This window comes from Prionailurus viverrinus, chromosome A1 (assembly GCF_022837055.1).
Source record: "Prionailurus viverrinus isolate Anna chromosome A1, UM_Priviv_1.0, whole genome shotgun sequence".
NCBI classification, from domain to species: domain Eukaryota; kingdom Metazoa; phylum Chordata; class Mammalia; order Carnivora; family Felidae; genus Prionailurus; species Prionailurus viverrinus.
Window position 1 is genome coordinate 32,119,864 of NC_062561.1, and position 25,469 is coordinate 32,145,332.

Below are 25,469 nucleotides of genomic sequence, written 5' to 3' on the forward strand. Positions count from 1 at the left end.
TTACCAAAAGTGCAATTAAAAGCACTAATAATTCATTTTTTAAACAGTTTTCAGAGAATTGTGTAAATAATCTAAATCTGCAATATTCATATGATAGCCACTGGATATTGTCTGAAGTTGTTAGATTCTGCACCTAGTTCAGATTCTGCACTCAATTCCAATGCATGAGTGTCTGGCTTCCATTACCTTGCTAGAGCTGCTCACAGAACTCAGAGAAACATTTTCTATGCTAGATTACCAGTTTACTATAAAAGGATAAAACTGAACAGTCAGATGGAAGAGATGCATAGGGCAAGGTTTGGGTGGGGGGGAAGGGCTAGGAATTTCCGTGCCCTCTCAGAGTACACTGCTCTCTTCAAATCTGCATGTGGCCACCAATCTTTAAGTTCTCTAAACCCCATCCTTTTTGTTTTTTATGCTTCCTTATTTAGGCAGGATTGATTAAATCACTGACTGTTGGTGACTGATTCAACTTTCAGCCCCCCTCCCCTCCCAGATGATCGGGAGGTAGAACTAAAGTTCCAACCTTCTATCACCTGGTTGAGTCCCAGAAAACCAGCCCCATTCTTAGGTGGCTTCTAAAAGTCTCCTCATTAACATAGCAAATAACATTTTTGATGCTGCCATCACTGAGGAAAATTCCAAGGATGTTAGGAGCTCTGTGCCAGAAATGGGGAGGAAGACCAAATACGTATTTTATTTTATAAATCACAATATTACAGTCATTAAATCAAGAAATAGGTATAATGATTTTACACTATTTTATACAGTTATTGAGATAAGCACCAGAATAAATAGAACTGAAAAGAGCTCAAAGAAGTCGATTCTAAAGAGTCAGACTGTAACTGGGGGAAAAAAAAAAAAAAGCCCTGATATTGGCTTTTCATTATAATCTTTCTTGTCATTTTTATTTCTTATCATAAACCTATTGTACTTGGAGAAAAATATTATTAAAACTAAAGCAGAAAAAAAATATCTTATTGACATGAACTCTAAGCAAATTCTCTAAAGCAAGTTACATCTCACAGGAAAGGTATTAGGTATGCATTTATCTGCAGTCATGAAAACTACCGAATTTCCTTGAACCTCAGTTTTTAAATTCTATTGTATTTAATTTCTTAAATTTTGTTTATCCAAGTGTTATAACAATATATCCTGGGGTCATGGCTACAGTGGCATTACTTCAATTACATGACTCATCATTGTACATAAGAACCCAGTCATTGAATGTCTGTTTTTAGTTTGTATGATGTTTAAGTATTTTTGTTTTCTTGATGACTTTCTTAAGTGTATATCTGGTGAGAAGCTCAAAGATCTTAAAAATGAAAATTCTATTTTGAAAAAATGGTGAAAATATTTTTTTCATTACAAGACTTCCTACTCATTTATATCCTTTTAAAAGTACCAGTTATAGTAGAATATCCTCATTTATAGATGTGAAACTATTCTTAATAGGTTTGTTTAATCATGTATTACTTTGTATCATGAAAGTTTATTGATTTTCACATTATACATAATATGTCTTTCTGAATGAGATTCATTTATGTTTAGAAGTGGGATATTCATAGTAAAACAATACAACATGTTATATTCAACTGCTTTTTTGATAAATTTGTCCTAAACAATTAAATCTTGAATTGCAGCATGTCAAAATGCTTATTAGTCATGTATTACTTTATCCTTTTTCTTTTGTTCTGCTTTCTTTATAATTTACCTTAGGGTTGTTGCTTCTCAAACTCCTTCATTCATCCTGTCCCAAGATAATGTGAATTCATTCATTTATATTTCTTATCAGGGCCACTGTTATCCTCACCCCCAGGAAAACACTTATCCTTAAAACTAATCATATCTATCAAATCATTATCAAGTGACCAGCTATTATACCCCGGACCCCCAACTTTGGAACATTTTTATACAGTTCAGATGGTCTTTCTAACATCCTGGGCAATGTTAAATTCATTTTTAATGAAATACAATATTCCTTTTCGTTTGTTCTTTATTTTAAAACAACTTTCATTCCAAAGATCTGTAGATCTCCTCTCCCCTCCACGTCAGCAATATTGTTAGCAATACACTGCGGGATCTTAACCTGCTCCATTTGTGAAATTCCATGTGTGGAATTTTACTATCTGACCAAACCCTCGTACCCTGGGGCATTCTTCTACTTCACAATATACTGGAAAGTGAATGGGCTTTAAGTTTTACTTTTACTGACCATGTCGTTTTGGAATAATAATCTCTGAGCCACATTTTTCTCTCAAATAAAATGAAAAAAAAATGCTACTTATCCCACAGGTTTATTTCAAATATATGTTTAAGTATATTGTTGATGATAGTATATCCATTTTTATTACTGCAGAAAGCAGTTAATTATATATTTTTCTGTACTTTGAGAAGAGTCAACAAGGTAAAAATCATTTTTACTTTTACACATTCTTGATGTAACTATATATAAACTCACATATATGTCCTTAATTATCATCTCAGGGAAAGATGGAAATTCCCTTACTTAATGGCTATCTTATTAAGTTGAGGTGGTTTTTTTTTTTTTTTTTTCGTTTTGCCTTTAAGGGATTAGTTGCAAGATAATCATCTCTTTCTCTTGCATTTTTATTCCTTCACCAGATTGTGAAATAATAATAGGATTAATAACCAATTAGAACCAAGGAGAATGTGACTGGAAAATGTCTAATCCTGTGGCCTCAGAGAACACATGAGATTGATAATTACCACTGGCATTTATGACCCTACAAAAATAATCATGTTTTGACATTTCCTATATGATTTTTACAAAGAAAAATAAATTGGCAACACAAAACATAACCAGCAATTATTCCTGGGGCTAATTCTATAATTGTAGGAATTTTTGTTGATAGGAAGATATGATCATACATTCAATAATTGTAGGGTTTGCCACAAAAATGAGGTAACTTTATGTGCCATTTTGTCGTAATTATCAAAAGAGACCACAGAATGTAGTTCAGTGGCTTTATATTTAGGGAGGAATTCAAGCACCTTCATTAAAAGATGCCTACAAACTATCTTTAGATCATCAATATATGAAATTGATTGGGGACTTTAGTAACAGATTTCTATTGTTTGTGTCTTTAGAGTTTTCTTAAAGCTTTTAATAATGTAATTAATGTCAATATTAGTCTGTAGATTAATATACTTTTTCTTTTGCTAAATATTAGCTATTATTACTTTTTAAGTTTGTTTATTTTGAGAGAGAGCGTGCACATATGAACTGGGAAGGGGCAGAGACAGAGGGAGAGAGTGTATATTAAACAACACTGGCAGCACAGACCTAACTCAGGGCGTGATCTCACAAACCATGACCTGAGCCGAAATCAAGACTTGGAGGTTTAACTGACTGAGCCATTCAGACGCCTTTGTTAACTATTATTTTTATTCCATTAAAAAATGAGCTTATTCTGTAGGACTGTTGGATTTTGCAATACAGCTTTAAACAAAGCAACAGATGATTTCTGGTTCTTTAGCTAGAAATTTGTCTCTAAATATGTCCTCCATTTCTACAACACACAATTTTCCAATATGTTCTTCAGCTACAAAAGCTGAATATAGCAAGACAACAGATTTTCATTTTATATTGTCACATTTGATTACTTCTGTTTCAAGTCTTGTCTGAAACTCTGACATACATTTCAATAATTACTGTTGTTCCTATTTAAAAGTAAGCAGACTTCAAAAGGTCTTTCTTTCTTTCTTTCTTTCTTTCTTCCTTTTCTCCTAGTACTTTCTTAGGTGGGATTTGTGTACCACCAATGCAGCACATTGTTTAATTGGCAAAAAACAGCAAACACTACTTGGGATAGGTAGAACAGGGCTTGCTAAAAGAGCCTAGTGAAAAAGTTTATCCAATATTTACATAGACATCTAAAGTGATTAGAATCCTTGCCTTGCATTAATAGTACTGACAAACCAAGGCCAAATCAGAAATAATCCAATTGATATTGGGAAAACATAAAGATGGTTGCTATAACTACAAATATGTGTAAAATATAATTTTTGGCTTTATTAATCTTTATAAGCCTTAATTACAATTATTCTTAAGAATTACTTATGATGGGGGTACCTGGGTGGCTCAGTTGGTTAAATGTCCAACTTTGGCTCGGGTCATGATCTCACAGTTGGTGGGTTCAAGCCCCGCTTCCAGCTCTGTGCTGACAGCTCAGAGCCTGGAGCCTGCTTCAGATTCTGTGTCTCCCTCTCTGCCCCTCCCCCACTAGCACTTTCTCCCTCTCTCTCTCAAAAATAAACATAAAAAAAAGAATTGCTTATGATCATCATGTTTCATATCATTTAAAATTATTGAAACTTTGCTATATATATGAATATCACATGAGGCTCCTTATAAGCATTATTATTTTAATTTCTTTGAAATTAAGCATAATTGTTACAATGGCATTCATGTATTTAATTAGCAGCTGGGTAATGATTGATTCTGTTATATCATTGGTAGATTAAGTTTTACTTTATGCATTTCTGAGGAAAATAATGAGTAAAGATCAACTAACCATTGATAGAATAAAACTTTATCTATGTCATATAAAATCTAGCCTACCTGCCACTCTCCAGACTGAATGAGTTGGTCAGTGGGTGAGTGAAACAGTAAGCAAAGCAGATTCACAATGTAGTAAAAATATCTTTCTTCCCAGAACGCAAGAATCTGCACCTAGGACCTTCACAGCAACCCACACTGGAAAGCTATATTTGCCCTACTCAAATAGAAGCAAGGAAAAAATAAAGTCATGTTGATGTATATCACTTTCTGTATAACTGATGCAGTATCTTCAATTTCAACTGTATTTTGTTCTTTTAGTTTTTAATGTAGACAAATACAGTTGGAGAATTTTTACACTTCAAAATCAGTAGAGATGCTTATTTTGTTGGCTTCTAAATTTACTATTGATTAATAAATATACTGTCATTCATCATATCACATTGTTTGCATTCCAATTCATCAGCATAAGTGTGTTAGTATTATCATCAAAATTATTAACTATAAACACTAAGATGGGAGAAAGTCATTATCTTTACTGCTTTAAGAAATTCTGGAAGTTTTAATAATCTCTCTTCAATATGTTGCTCTAGAGAAAATTTGAAAAGTTATTTCGTTATGTAACACACACACAATATTTGCTTAATTTATAGTCATTTTAAATAAAGACTGTTTAGGTTCTCAGTCTTCAGTGTCAGTGTCAGGCTATGAAATCCAGAATGTTACCTTGGCTCAGTGTCCATGGAGACAAATCCCAGATTCTACAATAGCAACAGGATTTATATGGCACTATTCCTACGATGTATCACTTTGGGCTTAATAATATTCTGTAATGTGACAGAAAAAAGCTAAAGTACCAGACTACTCAAATCCATGTTTAAAAGAATAGAATTCAATTTATTCTGAAAGTATAACAGTAACTCATTTCCAAATGACATAAAGAAAGCAGCGGGCATCAGATAAGTTTATTGCTATTTGTGTGAACTGTCAGGAAAAAAGAGAATTATCCAGTTGAGCATACTGAAAGACTTATTATCACATACAAATCATGCAGCTCAATACAGAAAAGTGGTCAGCATCATATGTCAAGAAGAAAAAATTGGAAGGAATCAAGTTGCTTGCCTTCCATCCAGACTTCTTGAGTTTTGAGGGATTTTGTTTTATTATTAATCATTCTTCATTCTTATACTCACATGAATGCACACACATAGATACACAATCACCAATACAGTCAAATTAATTATGGTAAAGCAAAATTGTCATACTTCAATATCCCGGATCACAATCTTTTGAAGATCTCCTTTATTAGGTTAAAACAACAACAACAACAACAACAAAACTATGTCATTAAAAGCCTTTGAAGTTTGGACTCACTTTTATTTTATCTTTAAAAATTATTGATCATTCAATGTGTATGGATCAGTGCATTTCTCGAAAGTCTATGTAAAGATAAGCCTCGAGTTGTAATACAGTTAACATTGATTGGGTGCCAACCATGTGCTGGGCTAAGCATTTTAACATATGATATCTCACTAACACTCATAACAATCTTATAGAATCAACCATTGAAATCCTGTAAGAAAGGAAAGGAAACTAGTCCTTGAATTTTGTAATTTAGATGTTTTTCCAGTTTACATTTTCTGTTGATATTTTATGTCCCTTTGCCTTTTGCTTTCTTTTTTTTTTTTTTTCAACGTTTATTTATTTTTGGGACAGAGAGAGACAGAGCATGAACGGGGGAGGGGCAGAGAGAGAGGGAGACACAGAATCGGAAACGGGCTCCAGGCTCTGAGCCATCAGCCCAGAGCCTGACGCGGGGCTCGAACTCATGGACCGCGAGATCGTGACCTGGCTGAAGTCGGACGCTTAACCGACTGCGCCACCCAGGCGCCCCTGCCTTTTGCTTTCTATCACAATTAAATTGAAGATAATTTCATTATTCTTGAGAAATTCAAACAAATTTATTTTTAGAAAATTGGAAGCAAATGCACTTTAAATCAGGAGGATGTTCTACTTCTGAAAGGCAAACATTTTCTGCAAGACAGTTTCTATTTTATCAAAATTAAGAGTGTTGCATTATATTTGATACTTTGTGATTGATGAACTTGTGGATTACCCTTTATTTTATATAATCTACTTGACTCAGTTTAATTACTTTCTAATTAGCAGAAAAATGTGTCTTCTCTATCTGAGGCAAAATTTGTGTCTTTTCTCCATTCCCAGGTTAAACAAAATTTCAGTTTCAATGAGTAACTAACCTTTTGAAATACTAATTTTTGTGTAGATATAAGCACTCTTAGTGATCTTAAGTAATTTCTTAAAAAGAAATAAGAAAATGCACAAATGGCAAATAACTATATAAAAAGATTCTCCACGTTATATGTCATTAGACAATGCAAATGAAAACCATAAGATTCTACTACACAGCTGTTAGAATAGCTGAAATCTAGAACATGAAGAGCATCAAATCCTGGTGAATCCATGGAGCAGCAGGAACACGGGTGATGGGAGCGCACAATGGTACAGCCCCATTGGAAACCAGTTTGATGATTTCTTATAAAATGCACACTCTCTACCTCTATAATCCAGCAATTATGTTCTTTATTATTTACCCAAAAGAGCTGAAAGCTTAGGTCCACACAAAAATCTGCACACAGATATTCAAAGTAGCTTTATTCATAATTGCTGAAACTTGGAGACAACCAAGGTGATCTTCAGTAATGGATAAATAAACTGTGGTACATCCAGACAATGGAATGTTATTTAGAACTCAGAGAAAAAGGAAAAAAAAAAGAGTTATCAAACCATGAAAGGACATGGAGGAAACTTAAATGCTTATTACTAAGTGGAAGAACCCAATCTGAGAAGGCTATATACTGCTACGATTCCAACTATATAACCTTCTGGAAAAGGGAAAACTATGGAGAATATAAAAAGATCAGTGGTTTCAATGGGGAGAGGTGAATAGGCAGAGCACAGAAGATTTTAAATACAGTGAAAATATTTTGTATTGTTATAATGATGATTTCTCCGAATTTATAGAATGCACAATAACAAGAAGGAGCCCTAATTAAACTATGGATTTGGGGTGATTATGATATAGGCATATCATACATTCATTCTTGGTATAAAAAAAAGTACTATTTTGGTAAAGAATGTTGATAATTGGGTTGGCTGTAAATGTGTGAGGGCAGTGAGTATATGGGAAATTTCTATACCTTCCTCTCAATTTTACTGTAAATGTAAAGGTGCTCTAAAAATAAAGTCTGAAATTTTATAAAAGAAAATACTTTTTGTATGAAAACAAAAAATTCTTACCTTACCAGCTAGTATTAATTAACAACTAGAATGCTCACTTTTTCTTTAAGATCTAAGGTCTATGAATTTATTGTATAAAACGGAATATTATTGGGCATAGAATTGCCATTCACCTCATTTAGAATGAGTTCTGAAGTGAATGCACTAGAGGTCAAATTGTTCTGAAAAAGTAAATAAGGTAAAAAGAAAAAAAACCATGGAGACAGCATCTTGTGTTTTTGTACTTTGAGTTCTCAGGTGAGTCATACCTAAGTTGTTACTTATCACTCATTAGTTTAATAGACATATTACAGTAAATGGGAGCCTATGGAGAACGGAGGAATTAAAGAGATTTTATATTCAAAAGCCAAGAGTGAGAAACAGTTTGCATTTATTAAACATTAATCTCATTAGCCAGTTAGAATGGCTAATATCAAAAAGAAAAGAAATAGCTCGTGTTGGCGAGGATGTGAAGAAAAAGAACCTCCTTTATTGTTGGTGGGAATGTAAATTGATGCAGCCACTGTGGAAAACAGTAGCGGGATTCCTTAAAGAATTAAAAATAGAAACACCATATGATCCAGTAATTCCACTACTGGGTATTTACCCTAAGAAAACAAAAACACTAACTGGAAAAGGTATATGTATCCTATGTTTACAGCAGTATTATTTTCAGTAGCCAAAATATAGAAGCAATCCCCAACTGTCCATCTATCGTTGAATGGATAAAGCAGATGATACATGTATTGATGGAAAATTATTCAACCATAAAAAAAAAATGAAATCTTGCCTTTTACAACAACATAGTTGGACAAAGAGGGTATTATCCTAAGTGAAATAAGTCAGACAGAGAAAGACAAGTATCATATGATTTCACTCATATGTGGAATCTATAAAGCAAAACAAACAACAAACAAACCCACAGACTCTTAAATAGAGAAAACAAATTGGTGGTTGCCAGAGGAGAGGTGGGTGGGGGGATGGGTGAAATAGATAAAGATGATTAAGAGGTAAAAACTTCCAGTTATGAAATGAATAAGTCATGGAGATAAAGAGTACAGCGTAGGGAATATAGTCAGTAATATTCAAATCATGTTGTATGGTGACAGATGGTGACTAGACTTACCATATTGAGTATTGAGTAATGTATAGAATTGTCAAATCAATATGTTGTATACCTGAAACTAAAACAAAAAGTATGTTAATTATACTTAATAAAATTAGTCTCCTTTCCTATAAACACAAATTGAAAGCTACTTTCCAATATTTGGCATAGTATCACGTTGTTTAACATCAGTTTTTGTAATAAAAATAAAAACCTCTAAACTGTGTGAACCATTTATGAATGACTTCTAAATAAGACTGCATATTGTGCCCATTATTACTTCCTGTATCCTCACTGGAATCACTTAAATATCCTACCACTACTTTAAAATATGTCTGGAACTGACAACTTACATTCTTTTATTCCCAATCATAGTCCCTTAGACATTACCTGACATTTGATGTTTATGGTGTGTAATTTTTGTATAATTTATAGTATCAAGATCTTGTTTAATAAATATTTTAAATCCAAGCTATTAATAAAATGTGGGACACTTTAATTGACATTACCTATTCATGTAAAATATGATGGCACCTTTTCTTACGGATTGTAATTTTTTTGGTATTAACACGCTTTACTCTTCAGATACCTTTTTTTTTTGCATGTTATCAATTATGGGTCATCTGGGTTGTAACATTTATCCAACATAATCAATAGTATAACTTGATTATTACCTGCCATGAAGTATCTGACTTGGCTACCCCAGGTATTTCTCAAATTTTTCATTTCCTGTGACATTCTAGTATTGTGTTAAAATGCCGTACCTGTAGACAAAGTTACCTCAAGGAACTTTTCAAGTCCATTTTCTACAGATTGTTAGTTGAAGTCAGTTGACACAGATCTCTCATTTCTTTAGGTTTTAAATGTGTCATTTTGAGTGATTATTCTATTTGCTGTTATGCACCTACTTTGTGGAACTCATCACTACTTATTGACATTCTTTCCTTGGGTAAATTCTAAACTTAAAGCAGATCTCTTGTCACTGACTAGGTTAATGATATAGCTTCAGTGTTTTGTTTTGTTTTTTTAAGTTATATGAAGCATTTTAAGAGCCTTTAGGCGGAAGGTTAATATAAATGTATAGGTCATTTAAGGTACATATCTGAGAAAGGATGCTAATGTTAGTATTGTGAAAAAAATATATCTGGTATTTAAAGTCCATGCAGTAATATATATTCAGTGAATTTTATCTTATCTTTGCAATACTTTACCCCCAAAATGAAGCAAATATAAATCTCAGCCTGAATAATTAAATAAGTGAAATATTAGCTTATATTTACATATGAATGTACAATCAAGAGATATTCAAAAGATATACAGGGGGAATAATCCATTGTGTAGATGATATAGGCTTTTCTTATTATTAATTTCTATATGGTGCACTCAGAAATGAACAAGGGCCAGAATCAGTAAGGTACAGCCTTATGATACTGTTTGAATGAGTTTGAAGCGATCACAATAAATATAAAAGAAACCGAGATACAAATAGTAAGATTTGCTCAAAACTTTGGACTAAACTTCAGCAGCTTTTGATATTACTGTGTTATATCCATTTGCATAAATATTATTTTTCTGGACAAAAGAAATACACTTTAGTACAGTTTCAATAAAAGCATCATGAGAATATGCTAGCCATCATGTGGTTGGAGTGTGCAAGGAAAGGTAGCAAACTTGACCGTCTTCACATTCATTGTGATGCTAACCTAGATTTACAGACCCACAATAAATAGAATATTGTGTTGAAAGTATAAGATTGGGGGTTGGGAAACAGTGGAGAAAAAGAAAATTTGGTGAGAAGAAATGCTTTGCCTTATGAGAAATGATAAACATGTTTATTTGTTTAAGGTATTGAATAAAAGTTTTGCATCATTCATTTAATGGGGAAAAAAACCTGAACACATGAATTAAGGTAAAATATATGTATGATCATATAATTCTGCCTAAAATTTCTACTATAGTAAAAGGACATTTAAAAAATTTCTGTAATATAAATGTTGCCTTTTCCCTCTAAGAAAGAAATTTTATTTTGCATTAATATATATCTTTGAGAACAAGGTTCCATTATTAGCAATATGAGATTCTAGCCTTTTTTTCAAATATTAACAGAAAGACTTGGAAAAAGGATTATACCAACTCCAGAATTACTGTTATAAAAAAGAAACCTTTGATACCACCTCTTTGTGGTGTTTAGGGCACTAGGAAAAAAAAAACAATTTATATAAATATGACCTTATTTCTTAACGTGAGTTTATAAATTAGTTTTTGGGGCCATCAGATCTTAACATCTTATATTTCAGAGTAATAAAGTTTGAAAAGATGTCAACTATACTTTTACCAAATATCTGACATTCTGATTCTTATTGTTTATTTGGGGTAAGACTGATGTATCAGACTATATATGATCATTTAAACTATTTGAGAAATGGAGATTTAAAAACTAACGTAGATCTTCACCTCAAAGATATGGCGAGGTAATTTTAAAATAATCTTGTACCAAATTGACTACATGAAGGTAGTCAGGCCTGTGGTTTTCAGAAGTAAAGACAAGAATACTGGTGTATCTGTGCATGTGTGTGTATTGGGTATCTGTGTGTTAAAAAGAAAAATACTATTATATAAATACATTTATAAATGTATATATGATATAATGTGTACACACATAGATTGTATACTTACACATTCTGATATGGCATATGTACATATGTGTGTGAATATGATGTGTATATTTATGTTTCTATGTATACTTATTATAAGAACACAGCACACAGATTTGTCATGTTCCACAAGTGATACTTGATTTTGAGAAGATATGTGCAATACTGAAAACCTTAATAAATGATTACCTCTAGGGTATAGAGAATTTATACAAATCAGTTAGTGGAAAACTTCAATAGAATAAAACTGTTCATTAGTTTCAGAATAAAATGTTTTAAAATCAGAAATGAGTAAGACTGATGAATACATAGAAAAATTAAAACTTTTCTGGCACCTAGGTGGCTCAGTCAGTTAAGCTTCCAAGTTTGGCTCAGGTCATGATCTCACAGTTGGTGAGTTTGAACCTCACATTGGGCTCTGTGCTGACAGCTCAGAGCCTGGAGCCTGCTTCAGTTTCTGTGTTTCCCTGTCTCCCTTCCCCTCCCCTGCTCATGCTCTGTCTCTATCTCTCTCAAAAATAAACAAACTTAAAAAAAAAAACAAAACTTGTATACACTGCTTGTGTGGATCAGTACACTGGTGGATCAATTTCTACAGTCACCTTAAGACAGATTTAGAATTGTCTAGTAAAGTGAAGAGGTTCATATCCTTTAATACTGTAGTTTGACTCTTATTTATATACTTAAGATGTAGTAATATATATGCACAGAAAAAATATACATATAATACTATGTACTATTATACTATACTACATACTATATATACTATATACCATACTATACTATATACTACAGTACTATAATACTATATATTTATACTCATTTATCCTCAATGTAAGATAGATGTATAGTCATACCTCATTTAATTGCACTTCTCTTTATTCTTTGCAGATATTGTATTTTTTACAAATTGAAGCCTGTGATAACTCTGCACTAAACAAGTCTATGGGCACCAATTTTCCAACAGGATTTGCTCACTTCATATCTCTGTTACATTTTAGTAATTCTTCTAATCTTTCTAACTTTTTCATTATTATTATGTTTCTTATGGTGATCTGTGATCAGTGACCTTTGAAATTACTGTTTTAATTGTTTTGAGGCACCACAAACTGTACCATGTAAGATGGCAACTTAATTGATAAATGTTGTGTGTCTACAGACTGTTCCACTGACTGGCCATTCCCCAGTCTCTCCCCATCTGCTTGGGTCTCAATATTCCCTGAGACATGACAATATTGAAATTAGACCAATAACCCACAAATGGCCTCTAAGTGTTTAAGTGAAAGGAAAAATTACGTCTCTCACTTTAAATCAAAAGCTAGAAATAATTAAGCTTAGTGAAGAAGGCATGTCAAAGCTAAGATATGCATGTCAAAAGCAAGGCCTCTTATGCCAAACAGTCAAGATATGAATGCAAAAGAAAATTTCTTAAAGGAAATTAAAAGTGTTACTTCATTGAATACAGGAATGATAAGGAAGTAAAACAGACTTACTGCTGATATGGAGAAAGTTTTAGGGGGCTGGATAGAAGATCGAAGCAGCCACAACATTTCCTTAAGCCAAAGCCCAGTCAAGAGAAAGACTCTAACTCTCTTCAATTCTATGAAGGCAGAGAGGTGAGGAAGCATAACAAAAGTGTGAAGCAAGCAGAGGTTGATTCATGAGGTTATGGGAAAGAAGCCTTCTCCATAACATGAAAGTTCAAGATGAAACAGCAAGTGCCACTAAATTATTAGTGGCTACAGCAAGTTATCTAAAAGATCCAGCTAAAATCTTTAATGAAAGTGACTATACTAAACAGAATTTCAATGTAGAGAGAACACACTTCTATTGGAATAAGATGCCATCTGGGACTTTCATAACTGGAGGAAAGAAGTCAATGCTTGGCTTCAAAGCTTCAAAAGACAGGCTGACTCTCCCGTTAGGTGCTAATAGAGATAGTGACTTGAGGATGAAAACAGTGCTCATTTACTGTTCCCAAATCCTAGGCTTTTAAGAATTATGTTAAATCTACTCCATCTGTTCTTCGTAAGTGGGACAAAAAAGCCTGGATGATAGCCTATCTGATTAAAACATGATCTACTGAATATTTTAAACCCATTGTTGATACCTGCTGTTCAAAAAAAAAAGTTTTCTTTTTCAAAATATTACTGCTCATTGACAATGTACCTGTCCCCCAGGAGCCCTGTTGGGGATATATGACGACATTCATGTTTTCATGGCTGCTAGCACAACATCCATTCTGCAGCCCATAGATCAAGAAGTAATTTTGACTTTCAAGTCATCTAATTTAAAAAATACATTTTGTATTAGCTGTCATGGGTAGTTATTTTCTGATGGATCTGGACAAAGTAATTTGAGATACTTCTGGAAAGGATTCACCATACTAGATGCCATTAAGAACATTGGTGATGTCACAGAAAGAGGTCAAATATTGACATTAACAGGAGTTTGGAAGAAATTGATTCCATGTCTTATAGTTAGCTGACTTTGAGGGGTTCAGACTTCAGTGAAGGAGGTAATTGAAGATGTCATGGAAATAGTAAAAGAACTAGAATTAGAAGTGGAGCCTGAATTGTGACTGAATTGCTGCAATCTCATGATAAAACTTAAACACACAAGGAGCTGCTTCTTCAGGAGGAGCAGAGAAGGTGGTTCTTGAGATGAAATCTACTCCTGGTGAAGATGCTGTGATGCTTGTTGAAATGACAGCAAAGGATTTAGAATATTACACTTACTTAGTTGATAAAGCAGCACCAAGGTTTGAGAGGAATGACTCCCAATTTTGAAAGAAGATCTCCTGCGGGTAAAATGCTGTCAAACAGCATCGTATGTTTGAAATTGTTCATGAAAAGGAGGGTCCATCAATGCAACAAACTTCATTGCTGCATTAAGAAATTGCCACAGCCACCTCAACCTTCAGCAGCCATCAACCCTGATCAGTCAGAAGCCGTCAACAATGTGGCTCCACCAGAGAAAAGATATGACTGGCTGAAAGCTCAGACGATTGTTAGCCTTTTTTTAGCCACAAAATTTTTTTTGAATTAAGGTCTTTGCATTGTTTTCTCAGACATAATGCCATTGCACATTTAATAGACTATATAGCATAGTGTAAACATAACTTATTTATATAACACTTACATGGTGGAAGTATAACTTTTATTTGCCCTGGGAAACCAAAAAGTTCATTTGACCTGCTTTATTGCATTATTCACTTTACTGAGGTGGTCTTCAACCAAATCTTTAATATCTCCGATGCATGTCTGTATGTATAACTATTATTTTATGCTACCAAATGTTTAGAGGTAGTGAAAGAAACTGTGGAAAAGTAGGACAGAAATTTGCTTTAAAACAAGGGTCATCACTGAGGAAACATGTATTTGACTTCACATCTAATTGGAAGGAAAATCAAGAGAGAGAAAACACAGGGAATAAAGGCTTAGGCTAATGTGGGATCTAGGTTAAGGGACAGATTGAAGAGTAAAGATGTCAAAGTGACTTACAGATATGCTGACATAGGGTAATAATATGTGTATACTTAAGGTAGCAGTAAAAACTCTATTTAATATGACCTACTGATTGAATGAGACCTGTTTGAAATACAAGGAAAGTTTGGGACTGTCACTGGAGCTTTGTTTCACTTGCTTACAAATCATGATATATGCAAAAAAAAAAAAAATGAAATGAGCAAGGAAACTCACAATAAAGAGAAACAGTAAATTATAATACCATACTTGAAATATGGGCATGTGGCTAATTCTTAAATGGATTGTAAGGAAAATTTCAATATAAGAAATGATAAGTTGGTAGCATTTACAAGATTCGGGGGGAAAATATTATTCAAGACAAAAAATTATGTAACAACTTCTATTATATCTCAATAAGAGACAAAAATAGTATTTTCTATTTCCAACAGCAACGTAAGTGGGTATTTAATTCGCTTAATCAAATTTTTCATCTACAAACATGATTTTATGGTAGGGAATATGGGTTCTTAAGGATGCTTGCAATATTTCATTGAGCATTTCTATTTAATACAAATATCTGCAAAGGAGTTGTATTTTTGTGTTTGTTTATTTTGAGACAGAGAGAGAGAGAGAGAGAGAGAGAGAGAGAGAGAGAGAGAAAGAAAGAGCAGGAGAGGGGCAGAGAGAGAGAGGGAGAGAATCTCTAGCAGGTTGCCAACCCGGTGCAGAGCCCAACATTGGGCTCCATCCCATGACCCTAGGTTCATTACCTGAGCCGAAATCGAGTCTAATGCTCAACCAACTGAGCCACCCAGGAGCCCCTACAAAGGCAATGTATTAATGAGCTTCCTTAAGTTGCTATAAATAAGTGCATCAAAAAAAAAAAAAATAAGTTCACTCATCTGTTGTATTTATGTTACAAAGAAATATTTTAGAGCTAAAGCCAATTAAATTTTCAGTAGCTTATCACAGAAATTACATGAACAGGCAGACCAGTCTGGAATGACTCTACTAAGGGTGTTTTTAGAATATTTCCAAAAGCATTCTATTACCTGGATTACTATCACTGTGTTAAACTGTGGACCAAAGCAATGCCTTCTTTTTTTAATTTGGGTATTTAATTGTTCTTTAATAATTATATTAATATTTTAATTTTCACTCTACTTATTTGTGACATACTAATTCCAAGTATATTTTTATTCATAAGATGCTAAGTGATAAAGCAGTAATACTTAATAATTTCTCTTTAGAAAAGCAAAAAAAAAAAAAACTTGAGATCAGCATTTTTTAAACAGATGTTGCCTATTCCAATGTACTTCTCAGGTGTGATCATATTTAGTGTTAACAATCAAGTCATTTCTTTTATTTATTTATAGCTATAGTTAGCATAAAACTCTAATTTCCTCATAAATCTAACTGCTGGGAACAAAAGTGTTCCATGGAAACATTTGCCAAACCAAGGAAGAGCACTCCTCTCTCAGGCATGCTGGGATGTGGTGTTGTTTGGGGATGCCTTGTTCTTCAGAGGTACTGCTGTGAACTGGAGTGAATAGGAACAAGTATTGAAGGAAAATTTGAACCATTCTAGAAATGTGTGTTATGCATATATCTAGACCATTGTTTCTTAAAGTGAAGAAATAGAAGATAAGAGAAAACCACTGGTTAGTGTGACTTACATTTTCACACAATAACACATAGATGTGATCTGAATTACTTGTATTTGAATTTCTCATATTCTTATCTCTCTGTACACATTGCTAGGAAGAATCTGTTAATTTGGTGCATCAATTAAAAAAAAAGTAAGATACTGTTACTTTTCCCTTTATAATGTTACATAAGCCTGTGGTATAATGGAGTAATAATTTATACAAAAATGTTTTAGTAGCAATGTATCTGTCGCAGCATCTGGATGGCTCACTCTGTTGAGTGTTGGGCTGTTGATTTCCGCTCAGGTCATGATCCCAGGATCCTGGGATTGAGCCCCACATCGGCTCTGCACTAGGCGTAGAGCCTGCTTGAGATATTCTCTCTCTCCCTCTGCCCCTCTCTCCAGCTCATACTCTCTGTCTCTCTAGAGTAAAAAAAAAAAAAAAAAAAAAAAAAAAAAAAAATCTTTGGGGCACCTGGGTGGCTCAATTGGTTAAGAATCCCACTCTTGATTTTGGCTCAAGTCATGATCTCATGGTCGTGAGATCGAGACCCGCGTCAGGCTGTGTACTAACACTGAAGACTGCTTGGGATTCTCCCTCTGCCTCTCTCTCTGCCCCACCCTCCCTCAAAATAAATAAATAAGTAAATATTTTTGAAAAAAAATGTATCTGTGATACTATGGATAAATTTACAAATGTTCATGTGTTGAAGCCAAATATATTAATCTGTGGTCATATTTCACATTTCCAGAGGTGAAAAGTCTACCAATCCCAAACAACTTCTTGTCCTTCTTGCCCTTCGCCTTTTCTTTCTTTCTTTCCACATCCCCCTCCCCCCCGCTCCCATGGTAAGAACACTAAACATGAGACCTATCCTCTTAAATATTTAAATGTCCAATACAGTATTGTTAACTATAGGTATGCTGTAAAGAAGATCTCTAGAACATATTCATCTTACATAACTGAAACTTTGTACCCATAGAACAATTCTTCTTTCCTACTCAGCCTCTGGAAAACACCATTCTCCTCTCTGTTTCTATGAGTTTGACTATTTTAGATTATCTTATAAAAGTGGAATCATGCAGTATTTGTTCCTCTGTGACTATTTCATTTTAGCGTTGTGTCCTCCATGTTCATCCATGTTGTTGCCTATGGCAGGATTTCTTTTTTTTTATGTTAAATAATATCCTATTGTATGTATATACCACATTTTCTTTAAGCATTCATCTGTTAATAGATATTTAGATTGTTTCCATATTTTGACTAGGGCTGACTGGTATATGAAAAGTAGTCAACATCAGCAATTATCAGGGAAATGGAAATCAAAATCACAGTGAGATATTACTTTACATCTGTTAGTATGGTTATTATAAAAAACAAAGGGTGTTAATGAAGATGTGGAGAAATTAGAACATTTGTACATTGTTAATGAAAATGTAGAATGGTGCAAACACTATAAACAAGAATATGGAGGCTCCTCAAAAAATAAAAATGGAACTAAACATGATCCTGTTATCCCACTTCTGAGTATATATTCAAAAGATTTCAAATCGTGATATCAAAGAGATATCTGTATTCCTATGTTTATTACAGAATTTATAGTTTTAATGAAATAAAGAGATTAAGTAATTTACCATTGTGGGTAGTACTCTACATTACTGAGTATGTTTACTCAAAGTTTGTTCATATTTGCTTATAATTTAGTAATGGACTCTTAAAATTATGGAATTTGAATGGGTACAGGTGCCTGAAATGAGTTAATTTATTTCGACAGTTTTAATAATGGGTATGTGTGTGTGTGCTGAGTGGTGTTAAATTAAGTACAGATAGGGATTTGGCATACTATTGAGTTTATTAGATTCACAGACATTAATACATTTATACTTTCTTATGAAGAAATTTTATAGCATATAAGTATCACAAAATATATATTTATGAAATTTCAATTATATGTATAAAACTTATCCATAAAATATGAATTTAATAAACCTCTTAAGTAAATGTATAGAATTAAATAATGTGCAGAATTAATATTTTGTGCAATGTGGAATAAAATACTCAAGTCTTAATTTGAGGCATTCAGTGATGTTTTAAGTGTTTGGTTAAAAAAGCTCTTTCCTTGGGGCGCCTGGGTGGCGCAGTCGGTTAAGCGTCCGACTTCAGCCAGGTCACGATCTCGCGGTCCGCGAGTTCGAGCCCCGCGTCAGGCTCTGGGCTGATGGCTCAGAGCCTGGAGCCTGTTTCCGATTCTGTGTCTCCCTCTCTCTCTGCCCCTCCCCCGTTTATGCTCTGTCTCTCTCTGTCCCAAAAATAAATAAAACGTTGAAAAAAAAAAAGCTCTTTCCTTGGGGCACCTGGGTGCCTCAGTTGGTTAAATGGCCACCTCTTGATTTCCACTCAGGTCATGATCTCACATGAGCCGTGAGATCTCTTTGTGAGTTCAAACCCCCCATTGGGCTCTGTGCTGATAGCATAAGCCTGCTTGGGATTCTCTTTCTACCACTCTTTGCTCCTCTCATGTCTTGTCTCTCTCTCACCCATAAATAAATAAACAAACAAACATATATTAAAAAAAGTTATTTCCTTAGTTGAAAAGACAGTTATAATTTATTTTTGAGAGTATGGGACTTTGACCAAGAAAAAGATTTTAATGCAAACTAAAAAAAATTACACATTATTTCAGGCTACAAATTCCTTTTTTATATAAACGGGAGTTTATATAGGTTTTTTTTTTTTATCCTATGTAGGGAAATTAAGGACCTGCAGATGAAATACTTCAGATCTATTAAGATGGATGTTTTTCTTACAGGTTTATATACCAAGTAGATACTTCTCAAGCTGATAGGGATATTTTAATTTAGTATATATTTTAATTTATTGTCTAACCCCATGCAACCTACTTAGAAAAAATAGAACTAAACATTTCCAATGATTGCACAAAGCAGAAGGAGGCTTGGCCCTCGTTGTGCTGCTATTTTATACTTGTGCATGGAAAAGATGCACGAAGAACAAAGATAAACAATTTTCATAAGGAAATGTCAATGCAATCCCTTGTTAGTATTGATTTTAAAAGACTGTGACAGACAGTATCAAGATTTTATATCTCTTCAAAGTATAAAAAAATAAAAAGACCACGTCATCTGTTGCAAGAGAGTTGGCATTATAGATGGAAGACAAAATCTGCCATCAACAATTCCATTGACCTACTCCAGAAGTTGAAGTGATATTTAATCCCTATGACTCAAAGCATATGTCCAGAATAAGTGACAAACACAGATGTTTACCACTCCTGCTAAACTTTTCAGCCTGCATCTTCTTGTGAAGGGAAAGCAACCAGTATCTTTTAACTCCATGTCCAAATTGAAATGAATCCACATAATATTTAGTCATCTCTGATTCTGCTACAGTAATATTCTTTGTTTTGTAATTACATAAATGAGCTAAGAATTGATTTCTATCTGCTTTCTCAGTAAAATTTCAGCCAGTCATAATGACAAATATGTTATGATCATGGATATTTATGAAGCACCCTGTCAGAATAGCATAAGCTTGCATATATCAAAATGTATGTCTGAATATTAAAAGCAATAACTCATGATGACATCTACCCATGTACATTGATTGTGACAATACTGAACTACCTGAGGTCTGTGCTCCTGAAAAATAGCCAAAGTTTAGGAAATCATATACCCTCTTGTGTTCTGAGAAAAGGCTCACCTCAAAGGTGAGTCCCATAGGACTTAGATAAACACATGTTTACCTATGACAAGGCCAGACAGAGACCACCCAATTCTTTCTGTTGTAAGTATTTAATTGAAATCTTTGTACTCACTGACCAACCTCAACAGAATACCTGCATATTTGACTTAGCCAAAGTTACTTAAGCTGCTTTCCCTTGTCACAGGCTCTTGAACATTGACCAACCCTCAGTTTGGGTGAGAGTGGAATATGGAACAACCTTTCCTTAAGGACACTCTTGAGAATAGACTGGCCTCAGGGAAAGAAATTCCTGCTCAACTGTCCGATCATATCACTGACTCATCCTACTTTTGGCCTCATTTATACCTCCTATAAAAGCAAATTCCTTTCTGCTGGACATTTGAGACACTTGCAGATCTTACTATCAGACATTCTCCCTATTCTAAGTCTCTCCCTGGCTGAGATAATTCTTTTGAATAAAATCTTTCCTTAGTTAAGTCCAGATTGGGTTTTTTTTGGCAATCTCTTTTTCTCAGAATATTCTTATTGAAGTTAATTTTGAAGTTCTAGCTACACATATTTGCAAGGTGAAATTCTTAGAATCACATTAAATCTGTCAATCTAGTTTCACACTAATATTTAACCAAGATATTTTTGCTGTGTTTATTTAAAAATATCAAGTTACTTGATTATTGGTGATTATGTAATGAATTTAGTATCTGTGGGCCATATAAAAGGAAAATATTTATGTGATAAATCTATAAAGTCTTTAGAGGTTTTCTAATCAGAGCAATCAAATAATTCCATATGAATAAGAACATCTATTTCAATGAAAACAAGAGGAAAATAGAAGTAAAATAAAAAGCAATTAATATATATTTATAGTCTCCCTTGGTGTGTGTGTGTGTGTGTGTGTATGTGTGTGTGTGTGTGTATGTGTGTGTATAATATACTATGTATATATAATATATACATAATACTTATGCATACATAAATATAATATTGATATACCAAATGTTATAGTCTGGATTGTGTCCCCCAAAATTCATATGTTGAAGTTTTAACTTCTAGCATAACTGTACTTAGAGATAAGGACTTTTGGTAATTAAGGTTAAATGAGATCATATGGGTAGGCCCAAATCGAATAAAAGTGATGTCCTTTTAAGAAAAGGAAAAAGTCCCAGGGATATGTGTGCATGGAGAAAAGACCGTGTGAGGACATTGTGAAAAGGTAGCCATCTGTAAGCCAAGGAGAGAGGCCTCAGGAGAAATCAAACCTGCCAACACCTTGATCTTGGCCACCTGGTCTGAGGTATTTTCTTGCAGCAGTCCTACAACCTTGCACAAAGACTTTAGGAAAAATTTCATAAACCACAGTTCACAGCCATGGTTTCTTATTGGTTATCAATTAGTAATTTTAGAATCTCTCTCAAATATTAACTTGACAGAAACTAGCCAACATCATTAATGAAAGATTGGATTTACGGTTGTAAGAAACTCTATCCAGGGTTATGTCAGAAATTCTCCTTTTCAAGGAATGGAAGAAGCAGCATCATTTGGCCATATTATGGCCATATTCTGTAGCACATTGCCTAACTCACATACCAGTGTTGCTGCCTATTTACTGGATGATCTTCAACAGGTCACTTAATCTCATTGTTCCTCAATTAATAGTTAAATGGTGACAGTAATAGTACCTAACTCATAGGTTATTATAAACATTTATAAGAAGATACATATAAAGAGCTTAGAACACATTGTTTCTGGCACTTGAAAATTTCTCACTCAATCTTAACTCACCCCTCTCTCACTTTCTACCCTTCCACCTCGCTTTTCTCTCTTTCTCTTTCTTTCTCTCTCTCTCTCTCTCTCTCTCTCTCTCTCTCCCCGTGTGTGTGTGCTTGTGCACACCACATGTGGGTGTTTTGACTTTTTCTACAGTATTTTCCATCTTTAATCCCCTGCTAAGCAAATGATCAGTATTCTTTGAAATATAAAGGTGTGTTCTTTCAATTTTTCTATCCCCACATATTTCCATTTTCTTCCATAGAAATAAAATCAAATGGGGACTTCAAGAAAGATGGCAAATTAGGAGAACCCTAAGCTCACATCATTCCAGAGATGCACCTAGATAACACTCACATGAGTTTTAATAACCCAGAAAACCAATCTAAGACTGGCAGAACAAACTCTGCATGACTAAATGTAAAGAAGAGGCCAGATCAAAGAGGGTAGGAAGAGCAGTGAGGAGGTAAATGAACCCTCAGGATTATCTGAGAGAGCGAGGGACACTGTAGGGTGGAGAGGGGAAACATGCTCTCACACCAGGTAGCCCACACAGGGAAGATGAATAGCCATAACATTTGGCTTTAAAAACCAGAGGGGCCAAATTTTGTGAGTTCTTACACTCAGTGGAGCTTGACACCTGGCAATTTAAAAATCAGTAAGCTCAGCTCTGGAACAGTTGGGAGGACAAGAAGAAACTGAGTCCTCATGCTTAAAGAGACAGCCAACAGGGGGTGCCTGGGTGGCTCAGTTGGTTAAGTGTCTGACTCTTGATCTTGGCTCAAGTCATGATCTCACAGTTTATGGGATTGAGCCCCACATCCAGCTTTGTTTTTTTTTTTAACGTTTATTCATTTCTTTATTTTTTTAATATATGAAATTATTGTCAAATCGGTTTTCATACAACACCCAGTGCTCATCCCAAAAGATGACCTCTTCAATATCCATCACCTACCCTCCCCTCCCTCCCACCCCCCATCAACCCTCAGTTTGTTCTCAGTTTTTAAGAGTCTCTTATGCTTTGGCTCTCTCCCACTCTGCCTAAATAACCCACATCCAGCTTTGAACTGACAGTGCAGACCCTGCTTGGAATTCTCTCTCCCTTTCTCTGTGCCCCACCCCTGCTCATGCTCTCTCTCTCAATCAATCAATCAATCAATCAATCAAACATTTTTAAAAAGAGTGCAACAAAAAGACAAAGCGCTGTGGAGATGCAAAATAGAAGCAGCAGTTTGAAAAATGCCGGGGGTGTATAAAAAAGAGATTTGTTTACTAATCTCAGAGCATGTTTTAGAAGACTTCTCTAAGAACAAAGGGGCTGCCAGGGACCATTTCTCTCTGCTACCCCCAGCCTAGACATATGGACAGCTGTGGTAACCAGCATAGTGCCAACACTGGCTGTGTACCTTGTTAACAGTGTGGCCCACACTTGTGTTCTCTTGTGGATACGCCTGCTCCAGCCAGGCCTTAGCTCCAGGTCACCTCTCACAGCAGTCCCTCACAGACCTTGCTAACACAGCTTCTCCCACCCCTGAGGGTCTCCTGCAGTCCTGCCCCCTCAAATACACCTTTGACCAGAGTCTATTTATAGTGGTGATGTAAGCCTGGCAGTGTGCAGTCTGCCCTGAGAAGGGTCAGCACCACTCTTAAGTGACTCTTAAGTATGTGGAAGATAACCACATACACAGTCTGACTGTGGCCCCATTCTGGGAGCAGACATTTGATCTTACTGCAGGTTGTGCCCACTAAACTTCTGGAGAACTAGAACTTCTCCAGGAACAATGCAGGGAAAGTGCTCTGCAGTTTGGTGCCACTGCATCTCTGGCAGGGTGCCTGGGTGGCTTAGGGCCTGACAATTGATTTCAGCTCAAGTCATGATCTCACGGTTCATGAGTCTGAACCCTGCATCAGGCTTTGTGCTCACAGTGTGGAGCCTGCTTCTGATTCTGATTCTTTTCCTCCTCTCTCCCCAACCACTTTCCCCACCCCTGCTTAAAAATAAATAAACATTAAAAAACTAAAGAAAAAAAAAGGACTCATTGCGAACCTAAAACACACGTATATTAAAAGTAAAGGGATGGAAAAAAATATTATGCAAATAGAAGTGGAAAGACTTTAAAACAAAGACTGTAACAAGAGACAAAGAAAGATGCTATATAATCATAGAGGATGATCCAACAGGAAGATATAACTTTATTTTTGCACCCAACATGAAAGCACCCAAATACATAAAGCAGCTATTAACAAACATAAAAGAAGTAATCAATATTAACACAATGCTAGTAAGAGATTTAACACCCTACTTGCATCAATGGACAGATCAGATCATCCAAACAGAAAATGAATGAGGAAACAGTGGCTTCGAAGGACACATTGGACCAGATGGATCTACCAGATATATTCAGAACATTCTATCCTACAACAGCAGATACATATTCTTTTCAAGTGCACATAGAACATTCTCCAGAATAGATCACATGTTAAGCCACAAAGCAACTCACAAAAAATTCAAAAAGATCGAAGTCATACCATACATCTTTTCTGACCACAATACTCTGAAGTCAACCTCAAGAAAAAAAATCTATAAAGAACAGAAATACATGGAAGTTAAATAACATGCTACTAAACAATGCATGGATCAACCAAGAAATCAAAAAGGAAATAAAAAAAATACATAGAAAATAATGAAAACAAAAACACCATGGTCTAAAATATTTGGGCTGCCACAAAAGTTGTTCCAAGAGTGAAGTTTAAAGCAATACAGGTTTACCTCACAAAGCAAGAAAAATCTCAGATAAACAACCTAACTTTACACCTAAAGGAAGTAGAGAAAGAAGAACAAACAAAACACAAAATTAATAGAAAGAAGGAAATAATAAAGATTACACCAGAAATAAATAGAAACAAAAAAAAATAGAACAGATCAATGAAACCCAAGAGGTAATTCTTTGAAAAGATCAACAAAATTGATAAACCTTAATCCAGACTCATCAAAGAAAGTAAGTCTCAAATAAAATCAGAAATGAAATAGGAGAAATAACAGCCAACATCACAGAAATACAAAAGATAAGAGAATATTATGAAAAATTATATGCCAACAAGTTGGACAATCTAGAAGATTCGGATAAATACTTAGAAATGTATAACCTCCCAAAACTGAATCGAAAAGAAATAGAAATTTTAAATAAACCAATTATCAGGAAGGAAATTGAATCAGTAACCAAAAAAAACTCCCAAGAAACGAAAGTCCAGGACCAGATGGCTTCACAGGCAAATTCCAGCAAACATTTA

General features: G+C 34.5%; 1 long non-coding RNA gene across 2 annotated transcripts in view; it reads left to right on the forward strand.

The window, feature by feature from the left end:
* Positions 1-25,469, forward strand: part of LOC125174012 (uncharacterized) — a 422,588-nt gene that overhangs the window by 187,397 nt on the left and 209,722 nt on the right. The window contains exon 5 of one of the 2 annotated variants that reach the window (XR_007155220.1): positions 12,470-15,596. The exons of the other annotated variant lie outside the window; for it this stretch is intronic. This is a non-coding gene — a long non-coding RNA (uncharacterized LOC125174012). Of the gene's footprint in view, positions 1-12,469; positions 15,597-25,469 lie in introns of those variants that run through there. 2 annotated transcript variants of the gene reach the window in all.